The sequence below is a fragment of the Macrobrachium rosenbergii genome, chromosome 50, assembly GCF_040412425.1.
Source record: "Macrobrachium rosenbergii isolate ZJJX-2024 chromosome 50, ASM4041242v1, whole genome shotgun sequence".
Lineage (NCBI taxonomy): Eukaryota > Metazoa > Arthropoda > Malacostraca > Decapoda > Palaemonidae > Macrobrachium > Macrobrachium rosenbergii.
The window spans coordinates 34889523-34916582 of NC_089790.1; the positions used below are offsets into that span (position 1 = coordinate 34889523).

General features: G+C 42.1%; 1 long non-coding RNA gene across 2 annotated transcripts in view; it reads left to right on the plus strand.

Annotated features, from left to right (window-relative positions):
* The first annotated feature begins 7880 nt into the window (after positions 1-7880).
* LOC136832832 (uncharacterized) overlaps positions 7881-27060 on the plus strand; it is a 655893-nt gene continuing 636713 nt past the window's right edge. The window contains exon 1 of one of the 2 annotated variants that reach the window (XR_010851336.1): positions 7881-7973. This is a non-coding gene — a long non-coding RNA (uncharacterized lncRNA). Of the gene's footprint in view, positions 7974-8781; positions 9043-27060 lie in introns of those variants that run through there. The other variant, XR_010851335.1, reaches the window with a different exon arrangement.

Below are 27060 nucleotides of genomic sequence, written 5' to 3' on the forward strand. Positions count from 1 at the left end.
GTCCTTTAACGGGAAAAATAATTACTTTTTTGTAAGTTTACAATCTATGGATTCCAAAACAGTTGCAAGAATTTTGTTTTTGCTAATTACTATACGTATAAATCGGGTTCTTATGCTTCTTCCACATTCTCACACCGCTTTCTGTATCTCGCAGCGTCCTAATCGTTTCTCCAAATATCAGCATCAATTTTATGTCGAGTTCCGAAGTATTTCATTCTAGTGAGACTTTTAGGATAACCTGAAATAATGGATGGGACTTTAGGAAGTTCCTAAATGAGTACTGAAAAAAATGACCAGCAAAAAATATATTTTTTTTGCGGGAGTAATACATAACTTGTATTCTTATCGAGAGGGAAAAATCAGCAACAGTTTTAATTTGTTTTACATAAAACGGCAATATTAGTCAAATAAAGTGCTAATTAATAAGCCACTGAAATAAACGAAAACAATAAATAAAAAGTATTCTATAACGTAAATTTACCTCCTTGCCCCCATAGAACTACCTGGTGAAATACCACTAAGAAATGTTGGAAATTTTACCTGCGCTGCAAAATGTTAACCAGCTTTACCAAAGGCTGATAAAGGATCCTCGGCCATGCTTTTACTATGAATAATTCTTACCCACAAAATGTTGAAATTTGCATCAAAGGAGTTCTTGAAGTAAATGAAGATCATGAGACTGCCCATATTGCCAGAAAGGTGTCCAAGTTGAAGTTGTAGTGGGAATAATCTCAACACATTTTCGGATGTTGCCACAGTGTTTCAGTAAGTTACCTAGTCCAGTTTAACATGTTCTCTTCAGTTAAATCATAAAGTATCATGCAAAATGGACAACAGTGAGAACGGAAAGCCTACCCTTGGCGGTACTGAGGTTTTATATATATATATATATATATATATATATATATATATATATATATATATATATATATATATATATATATATATATATACTATATATATATATACATAAATATATATATGCATATGTATAATATATATAAGTATTTATATACATAATTTTATAAATGCACACACACATATATATATATATATACAGTATATATATATATATATATATATATATATATATATATATATATATATATATATATATATATATATATATATAAATATAAATATAAATTATATACATATATACATATATATGCAGGTCAGTACAATGAAACAGGTTATATATATATCTTGATCTATTTTACCTCATTAAATAAGACACCTTTAAGAGAACTAAAGATATCGTTGGCCTAACTGAGTGAGGCGAAACCAGACAAGACTTATTTCTCCTACTAGCAGACGAAACAAGTCTTGTCCGGTTTCGACTCATTTAGTTAGGCCTGCGACATCTTTAGTTCTCTTAAAGGTGTCTTATTTAATGAGGTAAAACTGATCAAGATATATGTAACCTGTTTCATATTGACTCTATATATATATATATATATATATATATATATATATATATATATATATATATATATATATATATATATATATATATATATATATATATATATATATATATATAACCTCAGTACCACCAAGGGTAGGCTTTCCGTTCTCACTGTTGCCCATTTTGCACGATGCTTTATGATTTAACTGGAGCACGTGATGTTAAGATTCTAGTACAGTAGAAAAAATGTCTCGTCCGGTTTCGACTCATTTAGTTAGACCTACGACATCTTTAGTTCTCCTAAATATACATATATGTGTATATACTGTATATGTATATGTGTAATATATATATATATATATATATATATATATATATATATATATATATATATATATATATATATATATATATATATATATATATGCATATATGTAATAGTATACTGTATTACAACTCGTAACCTTTTCTGCCGAAATCCTCCGAGTCTCGCAACCATAAAGTGATTAGTTGTCAAGACATAAACATCACGTATTGATACGAAAAGTTACAAGCACACGCAAAAAAAACTCAATGCTGGTTTTTATTTTTTGCTTTATCTCAAATGTAACTTGTTTGTTATGAATTGCGCCCAGAGGACGGAGGTAGATATTTACAATGCTACCAAAGTATTAATTATAAACGAGTGAGATATAATTACTGCTTGTTTAACACTGGCGGTGAGGAGAGAGATTGGCCCGGCCGATAGTGCGTGTCTCGCTTTGCTTGCGTTCGCTCCACCGGTTGCTTTCTTCCTCTCGAGGGAGGCCTTCTCTGTAGACTTCGACCCCAGTGGAGTCTTACAAGAATTTGTACATGTGTGCGTACTTATATATATATATATATATATATATATATATATATATATATATATATATATATGTGTGTGTGTGTGTGTGTATATATATATATATATATATGTATATATAATATAATGTGTGTGTTTATTTACTTATGTATGTACGTAGGCCTACATACGGCTAAACACACAACTTCACGTATGTACGCATGAAGTCGACGTGTCGGTAAGAGTGGGCACGTAGCTTTCCATACATAGGCCTAACTGATGACATGCTTGCATTACTGTGACAACAGCGACTAATAAGACACTTATATTAAGAATGCCTATTGTAAACGAAACTGTAGGTATCAGAACCACGGCCATATTTACTCTTCAAATAGCACGTACTTCCAAAGCTATTATTAGGACCTTTCCCTTCCCTATATGGCAACTGATTTGATTTGCATGACAGTTTTATTCATCATTAATCTCAATTGTAAACCGTTCAAAGCCATCTGTTTGTTTATGTAGCTGGATACCGCTAATTATGCTCCAAATGATGAGATTTGGGAAAACCAACTCTTCATCTGAATGGGCGATCGAGTTTCTTTGATTATTATAATCTCCCGCTAATGGCTTTGTATTAGATGGTGTCGGAGCTGCATAATCGATAATTACCACAATAGAGGTTTACTGATTGAGACCTAAAGCACTTATCCAGCGCTGGTTTTGTTTACGTTTTTTTTTCTTTTTTAATCCATCATATTATTTGCGTTCTGAAACTAATTCAGAGCGTGTTTTATTCAATTTAACTCAGAAAATTATAATGATTTTTGGGGGAGCCCTGAAGCATTATAAGTGATACTTTTCTACTTCTTTTATTTCGGAAATTATATCGCTTTGGGAAGGATGGAGTTTATCATGAAGCTGATTTTATATATATGCAGTGATAGTTTCCTTCGTTATAATATCTGAAGATTTTATTATCTTTCAGGGGGCGTTAAGGTAATTATTCACATAACAGTTTCGATCATTTTCTTTCCGGAAATTGCAATGCTTCTCTGGATTTTTGTTACCCATAGAAGCACTACGATTCTCTTAAAGAAAATTATGCAGCTATTGTCTCAAAATCCAAAATTTTAAAGAGTTTTTCCGCATTTATGGGCATTTCGGGCGAAAGATGGGATGGAATGCATTGTGAATGAGAGGATAACGTCCATACAATCGTTCTTACCAAATGCGTTCGTGCGGTTTGTCCTGGAGATATTTGTTTAAAGAATTCTTGGTGTCGGGTGAAATAGGTCTAATGGTGAATTGTTGCCTCTTAAATGCTCTCTCGCGTATGTGAAACCTCCAAGATGGATGAGCACATTTATAATTACTCACATTTTGTGCAGAATGATGAATGTTAAAGCAAGTCGATGAAATCTCAGTATAAGAGCTAAGCACGTATACAATGAGGTACCTTCTTGCTTAGGTATGTGATGCAGCTGCCGAAATCAGGCAGTGGAGCGAGATGACGAAAGAGTCTCCCTCCGGTGGAGGGTCGATCTGGAGGTGTAATTATAACTTCTAATCAAAGAAAACCATGGACGGAGATGCCACAGGTTATCAAACGAACAAAGAAAAATCGACCAGTATCCTCCAGCTCTCGTGGAGATCTGCGATATTTCCACATTTTAGTTGTCTATATAGATGCTTTTCTGTAAGCTGTATGGTTATAGATATTATATTTCAAATTATCTTTTAAACCTTGATAGAAAAACATTCATGACGTTACACTGTGCCTCAGTCCAAACTACTGTTATAGGGTGAAGTTTAATATCTCTCCATAATCCAAACATACTATGTATATATATATATATATATATATATATATATATATATATATATATATATATATATATATATATATATATATATATATATATATATATATATATATATATTTATCACACACATTACCACAGGTGAAAAAATAAGAGATGGCGTATAATCCTGACTGGTTTTGGCCTTATATACCAAGCCATTGACAAAGGACTGATACATAGTGTCAGAAATCACAATATAAAGTATATACTACAGAGACGGTACTGACAAACATACGCAGCCGTTTGAGGCAACAGATCCACCACTGACAGGTGTCAAAGGAGTGGCTTCAAAACTCATTAGGGACAGTGGTAAAAGTCACAGTATACTCTCAAGGACAATACCAACAAACATACAGACATCTCTATTGCCTTCCTTAAAATTTAAACATTTTTTAGATTTCTTTTGAAATTATGGGATCAAGTTAATAAATGCCTTGACTGATATTCATATTATGGCCATAACTTTCTTTTGTAAAGCTAGATTCAATGATATTCGTTTCCAGTGCATTATTAGGATACGCTATCTTTTTTGCTCCTTCCCAGTTGATAGCATGATTGTTTTCACTTGCATGTACAAAAATTCCACAGTTTGCCTGTGCATATCTCGTACATTTTTTATGCTGTTCTGCTCTCTTTTCCAGTGCTTTACCCGTTTGACCAATATAAAAGATATCACAAGACTCACGTGGAATTTTATATACAAATCCTTTGGCATTGCCGGGCGAGTTTTTTTAAGTACATGCTTCATTGTTTTATTGTTCTTAAATTCGACATTAATACCAAAATTCTTAAGAGGGTGGGGGATACCTTTCATGTAATTATTATGTTAGTACAAGCAAATTTTTTGTGTTTTTAGGTTCAGTTTTGTTTTGATACATAGTCTTTTCTGCCGCTTCTGATGCGTTGTCTAACACATTGTTAGGATATCTCAATTTCTTGTCTGTATTCCTAATCTTATCTATTCCATCATCAATATATTCAGGGCTGCGTACACGTAATGGTCTTAAAAACATAGATGTGAACACTGATTTCTTAACCTGATTGCTTTGAACGGAATAAAAATGGACACAGAAAGAAATTTTAGCAGGTTTTTCGTAAACACTATATTTAAACCCATTACCATTTCTACGTATTAGGCAATACAAAAAGGGCAAGCACCCATCCTTTTCCATTTCCATAATGAATCTAATTGATAGCACTCACTGATTTGATTTGGCAAAAATTATTTATAATTTCGTTCCCTGGCATACAACAAATTATATCGTCTACATTGCGTGGAATGATTTTGTTCAATATTTCCTTTTGCCAAAATTCATATTCAAGTTACTTAACACTGTGGTTCTAAGAGGGTTTCCCATCGCCATACCAAAATTTTGTGAGTAAGGATATTCAGCCGTGTGCTCTCTAATAATTCCGATAAAAACTACAGCAGATTGTTAATTGGCACCTTCGTGAACGGTGATGACACATCAAAACTCACAAGCCTGTACTCACTGTTAATCTGTGCAGTTTTTAGTTTATTTATCAGATCCACATTAGTCTTGATATTAGTATCAGAGACGGTACCAACTAATGGGTTGAGAATATCCATTGGGTACTTTACTAGACTGTAAGATGAGGAATCAACTGAGGTAATAATTGGCCTGGCATGAAAATTTGATTTGAGTTTTGATTGTACCACACATATACGGTAGCGATGGGAAGGTCACACACACCTATTTTGTTAGGCTTTCGTTTCCTTTTCATAAATTTTTAACTTTTCTATTAAAATCACTATTCACATTGTCTAACGGGTTTTTATTTAATTCTTTGCATGTCTTATCATCACTCAGAAGACTATCCCTTTTTTCTATAGTCTCAGTTCTGTTTAAAATTACAAGAGCACCTAATTTTTATTTTTTTCCAGTTCATTGATGGCAACCATAAGTCTTTTGGGGACATTTGTGGTGTATGACGTTTCATATTTCCATAGTTCACTCCCTTGACTATGTTCGTTTCTTCGTTAGTGAGATCACTATATTTTTTAGATCCTGGACCTGTTTAGGATATTTCCCTAGATCCTGGGACTCTTTAGAATATTTCCCTAGATCCTGGAACTCTTTAGGACATTTCCCTAGCCACTGGAACTGTTTAGGATATTTACCTAGATACTGGAACTGTCCAGGATAATTCCCTAGGCCCTGGAGCAGTTTAGGACTCTTCCCTAGATCCTGGAACAGTTCAGGATATTTCCCTAGATCCCGGAACTGTTTAAGATATTTCCTTAGATCCTGGAACTCTTTAGGACATTTCCTTATGTCCTGGGACTGTTTAGAATATTTCCTTAGATCCTGATCTGCTCAGCATATTTTCCTAGATCTTGGAACTGTTTGGGATATTTCTCTAGATCCTGGAACTGCTCAGGATATTTCCCTAGAGCCTGCAACGGTTTTGGATATTTCCTAGATCCTGGAACTGTTCAGGATATTTCCCTAGATCCCGGAACGGTTTAGAATATTTCCTTAGATCCTGGAACTCTTCAGAGCATTTCCTTGCCATTGTGGTGGTCTCCCATACCACTATAAGTGGGTTATCTCCCTTTCCGGTACAAGTTACAAGCAATGCAAAATACTGAAGTGAAGACCTTCCTCTCAACTACCAGGTACAACGATAAACTGTTGAGCATATAGAGTTCATTTTATTACCCACCAGCTACTATAAAATGCTGTACAGTAGAGTAGGGCTCTAAAAACTGGAATGGTGTTCCTAGCAGTAATATTGATGTTTATGCTCATAAGTGTAAGTTAAGAGGGTCTATCGCTTTTCTACAATTCCGTGCACAAACTACGTTAGTTTTTTTTATCTGCATTATATGTAAAATTGATTAGTTTATTTAGTACTCTTCTCTTGTCATATATATACCTATATATATATATATATATATATATATATATATATATATATATATATATATATATATATATATATTTTTTTTTTTTACTGAAAAATACACATAGTTCAGAAGTGCGTGACTCAGAGTTCAGAAGAAGAGGAGGAATTTGAGCCAGTTCTTTGATTAAGAATTTTACAAGAAAAGAAAAGTAGAAAGTAAAGTAGGACAAATTTACGAAAACACTTTTGCATCAATAATTTCAAGAACTAATGTATTAAAGTTGAACGTGAGTATCCTACCGGCCAATGAAGAATTAGAGGAATTTATTTCTGGTGATAGAAATCCATTTCTCGGCATAATGTAGTTCGGATTCCAGAATAAGCTGTAGGTCCCGTTGCTAGGTAACCAGCTGGTTCTTAGCCACGTAAAATAAATCTAATCCCTCGGGCCAGCCCTAGGTGAGCTGTTAATCAGCTCAGTGGTCTGGTTAAATTAAGATTTGCTTAACTTGAACGTGAGTAACAGACATACAGGAGAAGGTGCCAACTGCGATGTCTGTGAAAAGGTAGAACTCAGTTATTAATCTTTATATTTTCCACGAATAACAATACAACAAACTGAAATAGATGATCAGTGTTGCCGAAGCATAAAAATGTGGCCTCCGGTGTGAAGTTTTCATGCACAAGGTGATCGGGTGAAGAGGTGTCTTCATTTTACGATCTGCCACACAAGTGGAAAAAAAAGTTCCATACTCTTTTGGGGGGTTTATTACAGTCAAATATATTATTTTCATATATAATGTGATTCATTGATCTTATTATAAGTCATTTGCATAATATATGTTCATATATTAACGACTGAGTAAGGAACCATCACAAAACGGTTGTTTACGCGCCAATTTATGAAGCAGCAGAACTTGAAGAAGTCGATCGAGCGGTTCCTGAGTGACACAGAATGCAGATGATAACAGTGACTGGGTTTCCTTCTAATTAATTTATTAAGGTAATCTAAATCTATTTAGAATTGTTTTAATAGATGCTAAAAGTGACTGTGATTGACTTGATAAGGGAAGTTCTTTGCAAAGTGATATTGTAAATGCATTAATTAATGTTTAGATCTATATAATAATCTCATTACCAGTTATGCTGTAGCATATCAAGAGACCATTGTAATGATAAACATTTAGGTTTTCCCGCCTACATAATATGCTTACGGTAAATGATCTTTAGACCATAAAGGAAAGCATGTATCTTTCTATATACAGTAAGTTAGATTTTACCAATGGTTGTTGAATGTAAAATTTAGGCGAGTGTGGAAATCCGTGCTGCGGAAATATGGCAAAACTGCACCAACCATTTAAAGATGATGCAAATGACATTGTTTGAGATTTTATTCAGTTAAAGTGATATTGAAAAGTAAAAAAAAAAAAAAAAAGTTTGGTATCATATCAAGATTAGCGAATCCAACATCTCCATGTCAAGAACATAGAATCTAATGATCCTCATATAAAGAATGGCCAACTGGCCCAACCCTTTCCGGTCCGAACTCCAATTCCACACGAGGGCTAGTACTAAACACGGCGAAACAGTTATTCATCTACGGTACACTATTTCGCCGTGTTTAGTAGCCCCTGGGGTGTCAAATGTATTTCGCCTTGTTTAGTACTAGCCCCTGAAGGGTCAAATGTATTTCGCCTTGTTTAGTACTAGCCCCTGGGGATCAAATGTCTGGTACCGAAGAACCGCGAACCCGATTATTCCCATGTCAAGAATAACGAGCCCAATAAATCTTCTTGTAAAGAATAGCGAACCCCGCTGCGAGAGTGGGTACGCTAATCGTGACAAGATCCAAATTTTGTATATGTGAGGGAGAAGGCTTAGAAAAAGACAAACAGAAATGAAAAAGGAAATATTCAAAAACAGGAAGAACACCACACGAACAACTGAGGTGTCTTTGCAAAGGTAAACCCACTTCTCCGAATCTTCATCTGGAGTGTTTCTTCGTTTGTGCAGTGAAAAGTGAGTTGTGATCGGTATCCGCGGCAAGAAAAAGGCAATAATGAAAAGTAATGGTAAGAAAAACTTTATTTAACAGTAGTATAACCCATGTGTACATTTCTATCGAGTATATTTCCAAAATTTTTCTCTGTAGTGTACTGTAACCTGTAGTATCATGGGCAACCTGAGCGACCATTTTTAGCCGGTAGGCTAGGCTATAAAAGTAGGGTGGCCAGCTAAACGAAATCTGTCAATTGCCCTTAGGATCTGGGGTGCTCCGTTTTGATTTCCAAGGTATGGTTAAGTTGCCGATAAATGCTGTATAGGTCTGACTAAAACTTGGAACTTGAATAGGCATAATTCACAACCAGCCTATGATTTTACCAAACTTGAATTTCGTATGCCTATGGTAGGTCATCCAAGTTTTATTGGTATATACTTACACTGTAGTACTGTGTATTTTCTAGCATAGGCTATTCTTAGTTGTTTTTAAGGAAGTATTAAGGCAAGGTTAGTGTCTGACTAAGATTACCTCCCCTAGGCTCATTGAATGGGCCTAATAGGTATTATTTTACAAGCTGCAGAATTGCTAACATAATTTTTGTGTTTGTGTTAATTTAGTATGTGTAACAACTTTTCGTCCATGTCATTTTCATTATGACTGTACTATTAAGTTAGTGAGATAGGCCTAAACACAATAATAGATACCAGAATTACATAGGTAAGTATGAATAGCTTGTAAAGTAATACAGATGACTGTATCAATAGCTAATGATAAATGGATTTGTGTTTTAGTAACTGTTAACTAGTCATAGTCCATGTGTGGTAAATTGTCTTTTAAACCCAGGTTACATTCTTGAGTTGAAAATATGATTTGCATAGTGTATGTTTTCATGTGCCCATTAAATGTTTCTGACATTCATTTGGAAGCAAATTATTAGTTTCAAAGATACTGGACCCACTTTAGGCCTATATTCTACAATTATGGGGAACTGCATTGGGAAAGTAGGGTTTTCGGGTTGAGAACACAAAATGACTGAAATACATGTATTTATTTAATGTAGCCTAATCTAGGGTGCCAGATCCATACATGGGCAGGAGGGGTTCACCTTGCCGGACCATGCCACCTAACATAACCTAGGGCACTGTAAAATAATTAGGTTGCAACCTAACCTAACATAAGGTGCTGGGTCCTTACACTTAACCTACCCTAGGGGACTGTAAATTAAAATTGACAGGGTTTCCACCTGACCAGTCAAACAAACCTAATCCAGGGTGTTAGGTCCATACCTTGTCAGAGGACGAACCCCTCACTAACATAACCAGTCACCAAGCCCTTATATATCTAGTGCACGGTGTCTTGTTAAAAATGCCCGTTAATCCTTACCTTTATCAGAATCAGAGCTGTGCCCGAGTATCATGGGGATGTTAGAATACGTCTTTGTATTTCACTCTGTATTTTCCCCATCAAAAAACCTGTTTGCCCACTATGGTCCCCCACGATTGTAGGATATGAGAGGTTCCAGTATCCTTGAACTACTAATTTGTTGCTGAAACAATTGTCAGAAACATTTGAAACCCCCCAAAAATTAAAATCAAAATAATCCAAGGGACAAGAGTTACATGTGTGTGCCAAAGGAACCGTGACCAAGAACTGAAGTTGCTTTTTTACAAGCAGTACAAGTAAATTTTAGAACAAAACCAATGATATTTAAGCATTGTCCATTTACCCCCATTTCCAGATAAAAGTAGCAAAATACATTCCAAATATGTGCTAGCATCCTTACCCACAATGCATTGGGATGGAAAAAAAATGCAGTTGGGAGCCTCACTCCTGTGAACATCGAAAATAAACAAAGAACTTAGGAAAGTCCAAGGGGTAATAACATTTGTCATTAAATTACTCATTTACAGTAAATTTATGATAGATTTTAAGAATGATTTTCCTATGTAGCATATTAAGAACATTTAAGAACAAAGCAAAACTCCAATAATGAGAACTGGTATTAAAGAAAAAATAATATACCTTATTTTAGGTATGCAGAGCTCAGAAATATCTGCATGGATGCTTTCGAGTCAGTCTGACCACAGAGGCTAAGTGAGGGTTGATCCAATGCTTATTACAAGAATATCCAATGATTTTAAAGAAACATTTAAAAACCTCTAGATTTTCAGATATCATGGTGTTTTGCTTTGTGCTGTTGAATACCCTCAGCATAAGGAACCATTCATTTAGAGAGAATGTAGACATCACTGGCAATGCACAAGATCTAGTCTTACCCCAACAACAGTAAAATGCTGATTTTGTCAACTATGTATGAAAAAGAAAAAGACAATACAGTAGACATTAATCCCCAATGTGCAGAAATATATTTGCTCTGGACCCTTTGTTATAGGTGGGTGAGCTGCCCTCTGCAACATTGGGGACTTTAGTTATGTGCCTCTTGTAATTAACCATAAAGAAAACTTTGTGGACAGTACACAAACCTGGTGCACACTCTTAATGTAGATGGTTTGGCATGATGTGAAGGAGTGGGTGAAACAGCGTGGGATTTTTTTATGAGTACATTGTATCTAAAGCTGTACTTTGTCAGGTACATTAAAAATTCTCAGAACTGGGTAGCCTTCGTCTGTATCCTCTACAAATTGCTTGTCTTTTAAGGGTTTCAAATGTTCCCCCATTATCATATATGGAGTTTGATAGTGCCGCTGATGGCATTCTGTCTCTAGCACCTCTAAGTAGGATAAGGTTATGCAAGTTGAAGGTGAGGTGGTTGTGACGATGTAGGACTTTGTGTACTAGGTTAAGTCAAGTGGGGTGGGGGTCCATGGTAGTGATGCCCTCTCCACCCAGGTAGGACCCTGTACTTAAGGTTAGGTTGGTTTGTTGGGGGTGTGGTTCCAGGGAGCCAAAAGCCAAGGTAAAGACCTGCAACCCTAGGTTAGGTTAAGGTGCATCTCAGTTTGTTCCTTTAATGTAGGAGTTATTCCTCACCGGCAACAAGCGGAATTAATGGATGGCTTAGGGGGATAAGGGGGAGAACATGCCTGCCCTTACCAATTACAATTTTCTTCTGCTGCCTTCGAGTGAGGTTGTCTTGTGGTTTAAGGAAAGTGGGGGCATTTAGACACCCTCCCCATCGCTACAGGGGTGGGAAGACTGGGAAGGTCTCCTTCTGCACTGTGGGGGTTCTAAAGCATCAGTTGTGCTGTAATTCAACCTGTACAGCAAAGAAACTTAAGGAACAGAATCCAGTGCTACTAGGGGAGACCTCTGTTTGGTGTATCCAGGAGATCCTCCCCTAGGAAGGGGCACCAGAAAGTTCCTGCCAAGAAGAAATCCTTGCTTTCTCGTGCTTAAAGGCAGAGAAGGTACACTTTTGCTAAAACTTTTAAATGTTGGGGGCTTAATGAGTGGCGTGCTTTGGTCCAACAAAGTTTCCTGTTGTGTGAGTGACAAAAGGGTGAAGCATGTATGGTGTGTACCAGGGGCAGACCCCCTTATAGAGAATCTCTTCCTTAACACCTTGGTCAAACACCCCTAGCTTGGGTGATCTGGTTATTCTCCCCCCCAAGTGAGGAGGCAATGAAGGAGGTCAACTACATGCATTTGAACCTGCATTTGGAGAGATTGTTTGAGAACAGCTGGACTTCAGTATTTGAGCAAGAGAGTGCTCCCGTTCATACTGCCAGAATGCATAATAAAGGAATGGTTTAACGACTGCCAAATTGACTTTAGCCTATCCCTAACTGGCCTGGTAATTCTCCTGATCTGCTGCCCATTGAAAACCTTTGGGCTAAGTAAAGCAACAATTAAGGGATCAGTGACAGGTCCTTTCTAGAGAATTTGGAGGTAGCACTGCATAACTGCTGGGCCTCCCTTAACCCCCAAATTTGAGGGACCTTGCTGACTCTGTCTCCTGCCCCCCAGAAGGTCCTGAGTAGGAAGAGGAAGAGTGATGTTACCAAGTACTGCACTAGTTTTGGTGATTACACGTGTGTTTTTTCTTTGATTTTCATGGACTCTCTTTTTTGCTTACTGATGTTATTAGTGAAATTGGATTTGAAAGGGGATTATCAATCCATGCTGACTCTAACTGTTTAGCTGAATTTTTGTTTTTGTTTTGAGTATTTTATGTGTTTAGTTTGTAAAGTGCATTAGCAAGTGTAGTGAACCATCATGCTTGTTTACGACTCTGTTGAGAGGGTAAATATGCTGCTTTTGGAAACTTTTTTGTTGAGGAGGTAGGCTAGAAGGGCTAGTCTACCACTTCTTCCTTGTCCTGAACACCTCACTACTCCTCCCCAAAAGTACATCTCAATCTTTGTGAGAGGTGGGCACGTGCAGGAGGTGGGTGATCAGTGCACATAGTTTTACTGTATTGATTGCTGCCTTCTGTTGTTGCTGCAATCACTGGGAGTTCAACACTGTTGAGCTTCATTTAGTGGTTGTCCTTCCCATTGAAGATGCTCCTTCATCACTGACTATAACCCTCATAGAGTTAAACATGGCCTAAGGGCAAGGAGAGGAAACATGAGCCCATTTCTAATTCCCCTTCCTCTTAGTCCTTGATGAGCTCTAACCCACCTTTCTTCTCATCTTTGTCTTCCTGTTGTTGGAAGAAGGTGAAGTCTAGGATGGGTTTTCACAAAAAGTCATATAGGACTTCAAGTGAGCTGACTTCCCAGCCTTTGGTAGGCAGTATCGTTTGGCCACCCACAGGTGACCCATCTGCTTAGTAACTTGTCCTAGCCTGTCCAGTCTTGAATGTGAGGACTACTCTCGGCTCTTCTGACTGTGTTTTGCTAGAAACACACCAGGTTGACCCAGTGCTGCCTGCTTGCTTGGTGCTGGTACAGTCCTCTAGTGTGAGCGTAGAGGCAGCATGTTAGCATGTCACAAGGCACTTTATATAAACTCGAGAATCTTGGAGTGGGTGGATATGTTTTAGGATTACTTCAAGATTTCCTTACAGGTAGGCAGCAGCAAGTTGCTGCGAATTGGATCTTTAGTGAACCAAGACCTATTGTGTCTGGAGTTTAACTTGGTAGTGTTCTTGGTCCACTGTTAATTTTAGTGTATACAAGTGATGTTGTTGTTGGCTTGGAAAACAAGGTTGTTCAGTATGCTGATGATGCAACACTTGTTTTTTTACTAAAATCTCCACCTATGAGAAATGATAAAATCTTCACCTATGAGAAATGAAGCTGCCCTCAGCCTCAATTGGGACATGGACTGGATCAGAGATTGGTGTAGTCGGTGGGGTATGAGGCTGAACTCCAGTAAAACGAAAACACTATTGATTAGCAGAACTTGTACAGATTTCCCACCCCGTCCTCCCCTTAAGGTGGATGGAACTTTGCTGAATGAGTCTGAAGCTTTAACTATTCTAGGTGTAACTTTTGACTCGCATCAAACTTTTGAGAAACATCTAGTGAAAGTTTCAGCAAATTCCACAATAAAGTTAGGTATTGTTTGTAAGGCCTCATATATTTATGACAGTGATAAAATCTGTGCAGCCTGTTTTAGGTTATTTGTACTTCCTTTACTGGAATACTGTTCTTCGTGTACTTCCTTTACTGGAATACTGTTCTCCGTGTACTTCCTTTACTGGAATACTGCTCTCCGGTGTGAATGTCTGCTTCTGCTAAAGATTTATCTCTTTTTGATAGAGTGGTTCGTGTTGGTAAGTTTTTTTTCCTAATACAAAGTAGCAGTTATGACTTGGACCATCGACGGATAGCTCTTGTTTGTCACTTTTTCATAAGTTGTATTTCAACTGCGATTTTTCACTTTCACAATTGGGATCTTTCCTAGATAGTGACCCCCAAGGGTTTTGGGGGTTCTTTTTCTAGGACTAATATTTCTTGGGGGTCATTATCTTTATGATATTTAGTACGGTAATCCCCAACAGGCTTGTACTAAACACACCACAAAGGTGGATACATACCGGGTTAAAACCCTTGGGGGTCACTATCTAGGAAAGATCCCACAATTGATCCCTGATCCCCTTTATCTGATGAGAGCAACCAGATTCACTGAACAGCAGCACCAATTTGCAGTAAATGTGCTTCGCTGTCGAACTTCTCAGTTCCAGAGAGTTCCTTTATTCCTCATACCGTTGGACTGTGGAACAGCCTCCCAGAGGATGTCATGCAGTAGAAACTTCAGAAGTTCAAGTGAAAATGCAGTGCATTACTACCTAATACTATTCTTCTTGCATTTTAATACATTTTCATCTGTTTATCTATTTATTGATTTTTTCTTTTTGATAAGTGGAACTCTTCTCTCTGTATTTCCCTTTACTTCCTCTTACTTCTTCCCAATGAACACCATATTCTTTGGAAGCTTGAATTTCAAGTCAGTGGCCCCTGTGGGCTTGTTCCATTTGAATGGGTTTCATCTACTGAATAATAATAATAATAATAATAATAATAATGATAATAATAATAGCATGCAACAGGTCTCTGCTCGGTACTAACTGGTGCAGTGACATTTTGTTTGCACACAACTTTGCTGCTCTCCACTGGCCTTGGGGTTGTGCACGCATGACAGTGCTCGTACGTTCTTCTAGTTTGGCCGTTACCTAACATATGGACTCATACAGGTGAGTTGACCCAAGCTTGGAACCCCATTCCAGGTACAGGTCTTCCATGGCTTGTTCAGCCAGTGTTACCCTGTGCACTGTGTGTATATGGTTTCTGGACCATATGCTACATGCGGGATATGGATGGTAACTTGTTTTCCTGGTGTTGGATCTGTCTCTGCACCATGTGCTAGCTCCCCAAGCCTTCTCATGTTTTCACAGACTAGAGGAATGCTAAAACCATACCCATTGTGTAAGTGCAGTGGTTCTTCACCTATGCCTTTCTGGATATATACTTGGTTGAGTTGGCACTTCCCTCTTTTTTGATGTGTGTGCAGTCCTCAGACTGTGCACATACAGACAGAGATCCTGTGTGACAGGCCGCCTCTTACGGTGCTTCAGTTTTCACTGAACATTGGGAGCTTTGTGGCACAGATGAACTTGGTTACAATGATGGGTTGTCTGCTACTCTTCATATTCAACCAGTGGTGATAGCACTAATTGTTTGTTAGTGTCAGCTCTTTCTTGGGCGAGTCGGTAGAGTTGTGGCCTAGCAATCGCTAGGCCCGAGTTCGACTCTCCGGCTGGCTAATGAAGAGTTAGAGGAATTTATTTCTGGTGATAGAAATTCATTTCTCGGTATAATGTGGTTTGGATTCCACAATAAGCTGTAGGTCCCATTGCTAAGTAACCAGTTGGTTCTTAGCCACATTAAATAAGTCTAATCCTTCGGGCCAGCCCTAGGAGAGCTGTTAATCAGCTCAGTGGACTGGTAAAACTAAGGTATACTCAACTTGTTTGTTACTGTCAGTTGAGCAGGCATGAAAGGTTGTGGTTTATATACATGAGAAAAATACAGATTTCTTTAAATATTCGTTTTGTTCCTGCAGGAATACAAACCATCTTTCAGCAGGAGCTAGAAACCAGTCAAAACTGGATAACCAGGTAATTAACAGGTGGAGATGGGGTGAGTAGGGGAGCATCCTTAACTCACCAAACATTGCACTCGCTAGTCATTTGGCCTTGATAGAGAAGAGGATTGCTACCATTTTCTGCCTTAACAGCAAGTTGAGAACTTGGATTTTGGATGAATATTCTCTCATTGCCATTCTCTTTTGTTTGATTACATTTGTTGTGGCTCCCTCTGTTTCATTCTTATGAAATAATAATACTGTCATTACTGAGACAACAGTCTTCATCAGTGGTTATGTTGTTGGTAATGACTTTACTTCTTAATTATGTTGCAAGAGAAGTTCTTGCTATAGACTTCTTGCAAAAAGTCTGGGATTTGTCAGGAATGTAACAGCTTCTGGTGAAAGGTTCATCAGCAGCTGTCTCCTTCTCTGACTGTGGCTTACTAGTAATAATGACTTGTCAACCATTCATAAGGCTTTGTCATTATGGATGCTCTTGTGGGTGTCTGGTCTACAAAGGATTAGGTAGTCCTTCTGTTATGGCCTTCCTAATTTAACCTGGCAGAGGAAGAAGGTCTACAGATCTCCTAATGTAGTTACTGATGGTTACAGTAGTCTTGGCTTTATTGAATGCTACATTGGACAGTGGTTTTCTTGTTTCAGTAGCCCTTCCTGTAGAGATTCTTCTTATTGATGTGACTTAGTCTTCGGATCCTGACTTGACCAGCCCAACAGTGTGAGGTGAGTAAGGACAGGATAGGGAAAAGTAGGAGTACTATTAGCAGCCTTCTTTGTCTTCAACTTTGTTGTCTTTGTCATTTACCTCTGCTTGACCCTGCTTTACATTTCATGTACAGGCAAGCATCATGGAAGGGGAAGTTTGTGTAAAAAGTCACAAAAGGACCCTTGTGCCTGCCCTGTCCCTTGAGATAGGGTAGGACCGCTTGGTCACCAGTGGTGATCAGCTTTCCCCAGCCTGGATGCCAGGCCGTTTAGACTTGAGGTCTGCTCCATCTCAGCTCTCAGTAAGCTCTCGGGTTCACATTGAGTTGAGGTTATTTGGCTTATTCACCTGGTGCACTAATTGGTCCCCTCTCACCACAAATCTTGGGAGTTGCATAGTGAGGGGGTTTGTGCAGCCTGTTTGTCCGGTCTGCAGATTGGGTTTACTGCTAGTAACAAGGTATATTGCTTACTCAGTCCATCAGTGGTTGGATAATCATGGTGGACAGGTGAGCAGACTCTCTTGCCACGACTCCTCGGGGTAGCACAGGTACAGGTTGCGTGATCTGCTAAGTGCAGGTAAAGTACTTAAGCTTACTGACATGCAGCAGCAGAGAGTGCCTTTTAGAAGGCTTCTTGTGGAGGTTAGGGAGGTAATGGAGATGTTCCTGTCCCAGCAGGAACAGCTTTCTCTGCCTTGGCAGATGGTCCTTGGTCTTCTGTTGCCACGAGGTATCTTGTGTCACTTGTACAAACCTTTGAGTTTATTTCTGTCTTATAAAACACTGAAGTGCTGATTCAGACTTCTCCTTGCCACTTCACTTTTTTAAAACAAGCATTAAGGATTGGCAACAGAAACCCTTGTACTGTAAGGGTTTTGTTTCTCTCCACCTTTTGTTTTGCTTTGGTTTAAAAAATGTCTTAAAGGGAATGGCTGAGTTTCGTCTTGGGTGTTTGCTTTTTGGGCACACCTTCACTACACTGCACCGTTCTTGCTGAGTTTGTGGAGTGTTTAACATTGCAGGATTTCTGAATGGTTGATAGTCTCTCAGTGGTGGATGAGCAGTTGCACCACTGTCACTGTTTAGCCTAGATTGCAAGTAAAGGAGATCAGTAACTCATACTTTACTTCCTTTATCAGTTCAGGCTCTTGAGTGGACGGTTTGTCTGCACAGTATTATACATTCTGCCCATCAGAATGTCCAGGCAGTCCCCGGTTATCGGCGGGGTTCCGTTCCTGACAGCGTGACGATAACCGAAAATCGCCGATAATAGCACTGATTCCTGGTTATTGGTGCCGATAACTGGCACTCAGTGCCGATAATCGGTTATCAGCGATGATAACCAGGAATTGATGTAAAAAAAAATGGTTATCGTCGTTGCTAGACAAGTCCCGTAAAACCAGATTGCTGATAACTGAGGACTGCCTGTCATTGAGGTAAGAGCATTTTGGTCCCTGTCCTCTTGAATAGCAAAGAAGTTTTGAGTTCCTATACTTGACAGGTAGAGACTAATTATTTTAAATGAATCTTACCTACTGTTCAAGTTAGCTTATATCTTTGAGCCATTAGGTGCAATTGGCTATCAAAATAAAACAAAATAAGACTTGGTTCCAACCCTCAAGGACTGTCTCTGTAATCACCTGTTTCCCACCACCACCAGGTGGCGCTGGAGTGTTTACGGTCTTGTCAAAATTCTTCATGCCATGTCCTTATGTAGACGGTGTGAATCAGCGTTAATAATAATTTTGATGATTTCTGGTTGATTTTCTCCTGTACGGTATTGTGCTTGTTTTCTGTTTTTGCATCATGTCACCTACGACAGGCAGAGACGAAAGCATTAGGCTGTAATAGGAAAGTTTGTGGAAACCAAATTTTTACATAAGTACTTACCAAGTAATACATAGCTATAGTTAACTCTTGCACGGCAGCTTAAATTAAAAAATTCGCAGGTAATGCTTCAAAGTTCAGTGCAGACGACTGGTCTCGCCCACTAATGGGAATACCAGGAACAACTTGGCAGACAATCTCATTCTGTTTCTGCCACGCTCGAGTAAGCACTGAGTGTCTGTGGCAGCTTTGTTCTTAAATTTGCTGGATGGTAACCAGATTTTGGTGAAGAAGTATTGCTGATTTCGGGTAGCCTTCAAGCGTACAGCTTTTAGGATCAGTATTTTATTGTTTTGTTATTAAGATCTGACTCAAGTTTATCACTTCTATGTAAATGACTTGCCAAGCAATTACATAGCTAACAGCATCCTACCACGGCAGACCAAAAATTCAAATTTCGTGGTGGCGCCACCATCGCCAGAGTAGGTGACAGGGTCCTGCCCACTATCGGGGCTGACAGGTACAACTCAGTGGGAAACATTAATTGGTTTTCTGCCGGCTCCCAATCAACATCAGTGGTTTTTGGGCAATGCCTCTCGTCATCTGTTGGATTGGTTTCCTGTTATTGGCGATGTACTCAGCATTTTGTGTGGCCTTTTTCTGCAATTAGTGAATTGTTAGTTTTGTTTAGCAATTTTTTCACTATTTGTCATGTCAGATTCTAGTTCTTTTAGCATTCAGTTTTGTACCGAGGGATGTACAACTAGGTTGAGAAAGATTACGTATGATTCTCATACTAAATGCATGAAATGTAGGGGCAAGAATGTACTGTAATGGGAAGATTACTTGTCAGGAATGTTAGGATTGGGATGCACAGCAGTGGAAGGTTTATCGGTCCCATTCCGATAAACTTGATAAAGATAGGAAGAGGAAGGCTGTTCTTAGAGTGGACCATAGAGCTAGCTCAGAGGCTACTCTGTTGCCTTCAGTGGCTGAGGGTAGCGTTGTTTCTTCTCCACTTATCCCTTATGTTTCTCCCATCTTGAGTCTTCCTACTGATTTATCACATACTCCTTTACCGTCTTCCCATGCTTCTGATCCCAACACCAGCACCAGTCTCGAATCTAGGGTCGATAAGAAGTTGGAGTTCTTGACCAATACGGCCATGAATCTAGGTTTTATCATTTACGGTTTTTGTTGATAAAGCTTCTGTTCCAGGTGTTTGTGCTGCCAGTGTCAGTGTTCGCAACTGGTTCTGGTTTAAGCGATATACTAGTGCTTTGTGATGCATTTCCTTTTCGGATTTTAGATCTACTGGATTTTCTTACTGTGTAGCATTCACGCAATTCCATTGCCATAAGCAAGAGAAGTACCACCTATGAGGAGAATGGACAATCCAGTGTCTGTAAGTCTGAGCAAGAGAGGGACGAAGCAAACGGAATTGTCTCGCCAGATAGCAACAACACCAGAACGCCTGTTATCTAAGTAAGGATTTGTTTCTTCTGTATCAGTGATATTCTAATTAGTGATAACTATTTTTCATAATATTATAATAATTATATAAGAAAACAAAGCTTGATTTTACTGCAGTGAGTTGTCGTCTGACTCGTGACTTGTAGGCTTGGTTGTTCAGCGCTTGTTTACTTTATCCTCGCAGTTGTTTGTTTATTTGCCTCTCCAATATCTGAACAGAAAACACGTAGAGTGGTAGCGTATATAGGTTATGTAGAAAATTTACATTGATAGCATATATTTTTATAGGTTATGAAGAAAACTTTAGGGCGAATGCAAAACGATAGGACCAAACCTTTCCTCTATAGAATACCATGTCCTGCCTAACCTCATTAGGGCATTTATTTTTATAGTTCATATATATATAGGCCTATATATTAAAAAAAAAAATTGCACCGATAGCATATAGCCTACTATTTCTGAGTTCGGCCCCGTGTCACCCGGTGAAATTCCATTCTTACACGAATTTCTAGGTATAAATATTGCTATATACCAGAGAAAGCTTACAGGAATGCTGGAGTTACTTACCCCAGATCGAGTACTTCGGCGAAGATGTCGGTATAACCAAGGGTGAGTGAAGGAATCACAACCACAGAGCCACACTCGAAAGACATCCCCATGTCAACATCCCCGAGAAGAGTGAGGGGCCGTACCAGCGCCCACGCTCCCCAGCCCGCCACGCGGCGACTCCAGCGCCATCTGAACTCATTCCATTTCTAGCACTTGATTTTTGCGCCACGGTGTTTGGTTAGCCTGTGTTTTTTTCGGCTTATTTTGTATTTTTGCCATACGCCGAGCAGCCTACCATGTCCAAGCATACCATCTTTCTTTTGGGGTTGTCTTAGTTTGTTGGCCGTCTTAGCCTCGTACTAGCATATTCGTGGCTTTGTTATGACGCTACGGGCGCCCCCAGCCAGCTACAAAGTCACCAATTCGCGCTAGGATAGTGTTTCGGCGCGCGATTAATTAAGTCTCCGCTGAGCTTGTTTTCTGGTGACTTCGCTTTCAAGCTAAATTAGTCACGCCAAACGCACAGGTCACGATTTAATCATTTTTACTTTATGGTATTTAGTACGAATGTCACACATTGTGTATCACATGTTTCTTCATTCACAGGCATCAAGACTGTATCTATATTGTGTCTCTGTATGTTTCGTATTGTAATTGTACTGCTCACTGCATATTATTGTTTATTGTTTCTGACTCTAGGTCACAGTCAATTCCATTGTCTCACGGCCCGGCGTCGTCGGCCGCAATATAAGCCGCTCTGATCTGTAATAAATCAGCAGTAACCTTACCTGCTCGTTTCTTTGACACCTTACAGCAGACTGGAGTATCCCGGAGCCATTAGCGACTCACACGGCGACTCAGTCTTGGCTCCAGGATTTCTCCAAAAACGCCTAGCGGCCTAAACACGGCGCTGTAACCAGCGTTTGAGCCGCAGCGACTCGCCGGGCGCACCACCAGCCGCCACTACGGAATCCACACGCGCGACGAAGTGCGGTGACCGCCGACGCGAAAAGTATCCGCCTGTGGCAAAGCCAAAGGAGCGAGCATGGACGCCGATATCCCCTCCTTCATGCAGTTAAACGACCGGCGGACTCGAGAGGTTTACCTACCTCCCATCGCAGCCGCGCCCGCCCCGCATCGGTGTCTCTCCCGCACTCCACACCAGCGCTCAACACACGACGGCCGGGCAACACAATCGCGGCCGCCACCCTAAAGCTGCCGCTGCCACGCAGGGCAACTCCATCGAGGTGGCTGGCGCAGGGTGCAGAGCCACTTCAGAATCGCGACCACGGACGAAATCCTACAGGCCGTATTACAGTGCTCAATGCCCGAGGACGTACAACAAACTCATCTCGCGGGTAAATTCAAACACTCACCTCACATAGCACCACAAAAAAGTTTCTCCTGCTTGCTCCCTGCCCATCGCCGAGCTGGCCGCCTGCGGCATCGATCTTGCCATTAATCCACGCCACGACCTCGAACCAAGAGACGCTTTGGGCATGGTCGAGATCTCCTGTCAACACCAGTCTCGGTGGCAACGAACAAGCTGCAGGAGATAAGCTTCAGACGTGGAAATTTTCCTTCGCTCAACCCTCCCGAAGTACGCAACCAGATCGCGCACTTCTACACCATGCCTGTCGAGGACCTCAGAGGCGGCAATAACACCTCACAGACTAAGGCTTCACAGCGGCTGAAACTGCCACTCAGCCGGTCAGCTCCGCCCAGCCTGAAGAGGACGAGTGCCCGTCAACTATCGCCAACAGACGTCCACCGAACCACAGACGGTCCCCGGCTTCTGTCGCTATCACAAGTGGTTCGGAAAGCGACGCCCGAAACTGCCCTGCCGCCCTGCTCTGCTCAACCGCTCGTGAACGGTGTGCGGCGGCGCCAGCAGGACAGGGCCGCCATGGCAGCCGAAGAACCCAGAGCCTCAAAAACAGTAGTGGTTTCACGTCCACGAATAATCGCCCGCAGGATGATGCTGGTCGACACAGGAGCCTTCAAGCCTATTCCCAGCATCCAGAGAGGACCGCAATCCAGACACCAGACCCGGCCGCCTTCCTGACGCCGCCAACGGAACCCCATCCTCCTACGGCAATTGCGGGGCTCCCGTCGATCTCCATCCTGGCCAGAGTTACCCTGGGACTTCATCGCCGGGCGGACGAGAACCCCACCCTGGGGGCCGATTTTCTGGCGCACTTCGGCCTGCTAGTCGACGTGGGGCGCAAGCGCCTCCTCGATACCGACTCCTGCCGGTCTCTCCCGTTAACGGCGGGACCCAGACCCACCATCAGCGCCGTCGCCCCCCACCAGTACACACCTTCTGTCGGAGTTCCCTGAGGTGTTTAAGCCCGAGCTTCGCCAAGTCCCCGGGGCCCTGTGCCAAGCACGGCATATACCACCATAGTGACTAAAGGGCCCCGACATGCGGGTTCCGCAGCTTCTCAGCGCCTTCCAGAGGCGGGAAGCATTCAAGGGAGATGGAACGGATGGGCATCTGCAGGAAAGCCTCCAGTCCATGGGCCTCTCCACATGGTGCAGAAACCGACGGCTCCTGGAGACCCCAAGTGCGACTACAGACGGGCTCAACATTGCGACGGAGCCCGACTCACTACCCTCTGCCCAACATGCAAGACCTACGCCTCCTTTCACGGGCCAAAATATTCACTAAATTGGACCTTCTTAAATCTTATTTTCAGGTACCTGTTGCGCCAGAGGACATACCAAAGACAGCTATCACGCCTTCGGGTCCTATGTGTTCGCCTTCTCCACCTTCGGCTGAGGAACGCCGCCACCTTCCAGCGGCTCATGGACAGCATCCTGGGGACCTAAATCTCAAGGCCTGCTACTGCCGACGACACTCCTCATATTTTCCAGGTCCACAGCGTAACACCAAAGGCACATCAAAGCAGTCCTCCAGCGTTTCCAAGAAAAACGGCCTTCGTCGTCCGCTTCTTTGACAAGTGTACATTCAAGGCCCAGAAAGCAGAGAGAGTTCCTGTCACGCTGAGGTATCTTCCGACAGGCGTCCTTTCCTCTTACATCGGAAGTGGCAGCCAGAGCAGTTCCCGACACCCACCTCCATCAAGGCTGTCCAGGAGTTCTCGATGGTAAACTTCTACAGGCGCCCATCCCCCGATCGCGCGCACAACGCCCTGGACGGAAGTCCTAAAAGGTCAACCGGTCCTGTCTTGGGGACCCAGCCAGCAGCAGGCCTTTCCGGACGGCTGGGCCGCTCTCACTACAGCAACCGCTCTTGGCACACCAGGATCCTGGGTTCTCCAGCTGACGACAGACGCCAGTAACGCTGCCTGCGGTGCTGTTCTGAGCAAATCATCAACGGCGCCCCAGCCCATCGCCCTCTTCAGCAAGAAGTTCAATCCCAGAGTCCCGACACCTTCGACAGGGAACTCTGCGCGATGTACCGCGTAGTTCGGCACTTCAAGTTCCTCCCTGAGGGGACGCCTTCACAATCTTCTCACAGACCACCAGCCACTGGTTCACGCCACGAAGCAAGGACGATGGTCTTCCAGAGCAGCAGCGCCACCTCTCAGCCATAGCCGACTTACCTGTTCCGCCAGGTACCTCCCCGGCAAGAAAAATCCCGTAGCAGACGCCCTCTCCAGAGTCGAGTTGAACGCAGTGCAGCTTGGTGTAGATTACCAGGACCTTGCCAGAGAACAGGCCGCTGACCCAGAAACCCCAGCATACCGCACCGCCATCACATCTCAAGTGGCGGACGTGACTCGCCCTCGAGGCCCCAGTCTGCTCCAGACATCAGCACAGGCCAGCCCCGCCCTTGGTTCCAGCCTTCACGCCAGCCAGGTATTTGACATCATCCACGGCCTCTCACACTTCTCCGGCAGACCACGGCCAAACTGCTTTCAAAAAGTTCGTCTGCCAATGGGGTGCAAAAGGACGCCACAGCCTGGGTGAACAGAGCCTGCAGTGCCAGACCAGTAAAGGGGTCGTCACACGCAGTCGTGGGGTAGGCGAAGTTCCCACAGCCAGGGCGCCGTCGCCACATCCACACGACGCTGCTCGGCCCCTTCCCATCAGGCGGATCCAGATACCTCTCACGGTGGTAGACCGTTCAACGAGGTGGTCTGCCACGCCCATGCAAGAAGCCACCGCCAGCGCCAAGGCGCTGAGGCCCTGCCTCCGTGCTGGGTTAGCCGCCCCGCGCCCCCGGACCCACATCACAAATCCCAGGGGCCCCGCTTCTCTCTCCGAGCTGTGGTCTGCCCTGGCTCAACTGCTGGGAACCACGCACCACACCACCACAGCTGCATAACCCAGCCGGCCAACGGCTCCGGTTGGAACGGGTTCCACAGGTCCTTAAAGTCATCCTCATGGCCCGCTGCACCGCGAGGACTGGAAACATCAGCTGCCGTGGGTCCTCTCGGGCTGAGGACCGCTTCTCAGAGCCGACGGCACCCCATCCGCAGTCGAACAAAACCTATGGGGAACTCCCGTGGTGCCGGAGAGCTCGCACGGTGATCGCCACTTCACCCCCGCAGAGGCCCGCCGACGCAATGCAAGTTCGCCTTGCAGGCGCCATACATCGACAGAAACCACCTTCATGCCGCCACAGCTGTCATCCGCCACCACGCCTTCGCCAGAGCGACGCCGTCCGTCCACCACTAACTAAGCCCTGCAGGGACCCTTCCACAGGTTGCTGGACGAACAGCAAGGCGCTCCGCTGCACTTCCAGGCAGGAACTAGCTGGCTTTTAGACCGCTAAGCCCGCCTTCCGTCGGAGAGTCCCGGCAGCGCCGCAGCACCCCTTCCGCCCAAACGCACTCCAGCACGCCTCACCACCGCAGGCGCGGCCGCCCAGGAAGGGACCGCCAAACAGCAGCCTCACAGGCGGGAGGCCCTCAGTTATCTCAAGGAGCCGCGTACCCTTCAGCGTCCTGCACCAGGTACAGGGGATTAATCAGACGCTGGGCCCCTGGGTCTTATTTGTAAAGTCACCACCCGGCGCCAGGATATTTCTCGCATACCATTAATTAAGTCTCCGCTGAGCTGTTTTCTTTGAGATTTTTTCTTCAAGCTAAATTAGTCACGCCTAAAACGTGCCAGGTCACGCATTTTAACTATTTTGTATTTTATATTTATACGAATGTCACATTGTGTATCACATGTTTCTTCATTCACAGGCATCAAGACTGTGATCTATATTGTGTCTCTGTATGTTTCATTGTAATTGCACTCGTTCACCGTATATTATTGTTTATTGTTTCGACTCTCAGGTCACAGCGTCAATTCCATTGCCCTCACGGCCCGGAAGGCCAGTCGGCCGAATATAAGCCGCCTGATCTGTAATAAATCAGCAGTAACCTTTACCTGCTCGTTTCTTTGACACCTTACAGCCATGTTGTCCACGAGGTTTACCCACTCGGCTTGTTCTGTTTGGGTTTTTCCTGGTCGGCTCATGCCTTTTGCTTCCCCATAGGTCTCATCCTGGTTTTCTAAGTGGGATTGATCGGTTTCATTTTAACGTATAATGTTTTGATCCGCTCTTAGTTCTGTGATCGTTCCAAGTGAACCCCGCTTAGTTTTCACCGGGATGTTTCTCTGACATTTTTATTAATGATTATATTTTTATTCATTATTTGTTACTGATGCTCGACATCATGCTACTCCGCTGGGTTGTCCTTTTTCCATGGGGACGCTAGGTCTATCCTGTCGCCTTCGTTAGGCTACGACCAAACACGTGTATATTTTTATATTTTATTTTGTTTATTTTACACACACTTGATGATTTATTTGGTTATTTTGTCAGCCTAGTGTACATTAGGCTTTTATTATTCTTTTTATGACCCCTTGACTTAGGTTAGTGAGAGGTTTGGGTCAGCAGGTTGAGGGATTTCTGTTGTCGTACCTTCCTGTCCGTTGTTTGGGTGTGGAGTGAGTCCCCATTCTCCTCCCTCTCTTTACGAAGGGGGGGTTGAGCTCTGCTATGTGGGTATTTCTCCACGAGCTGCTATTCCCCTTCCGTTCGGCTGGTGGGT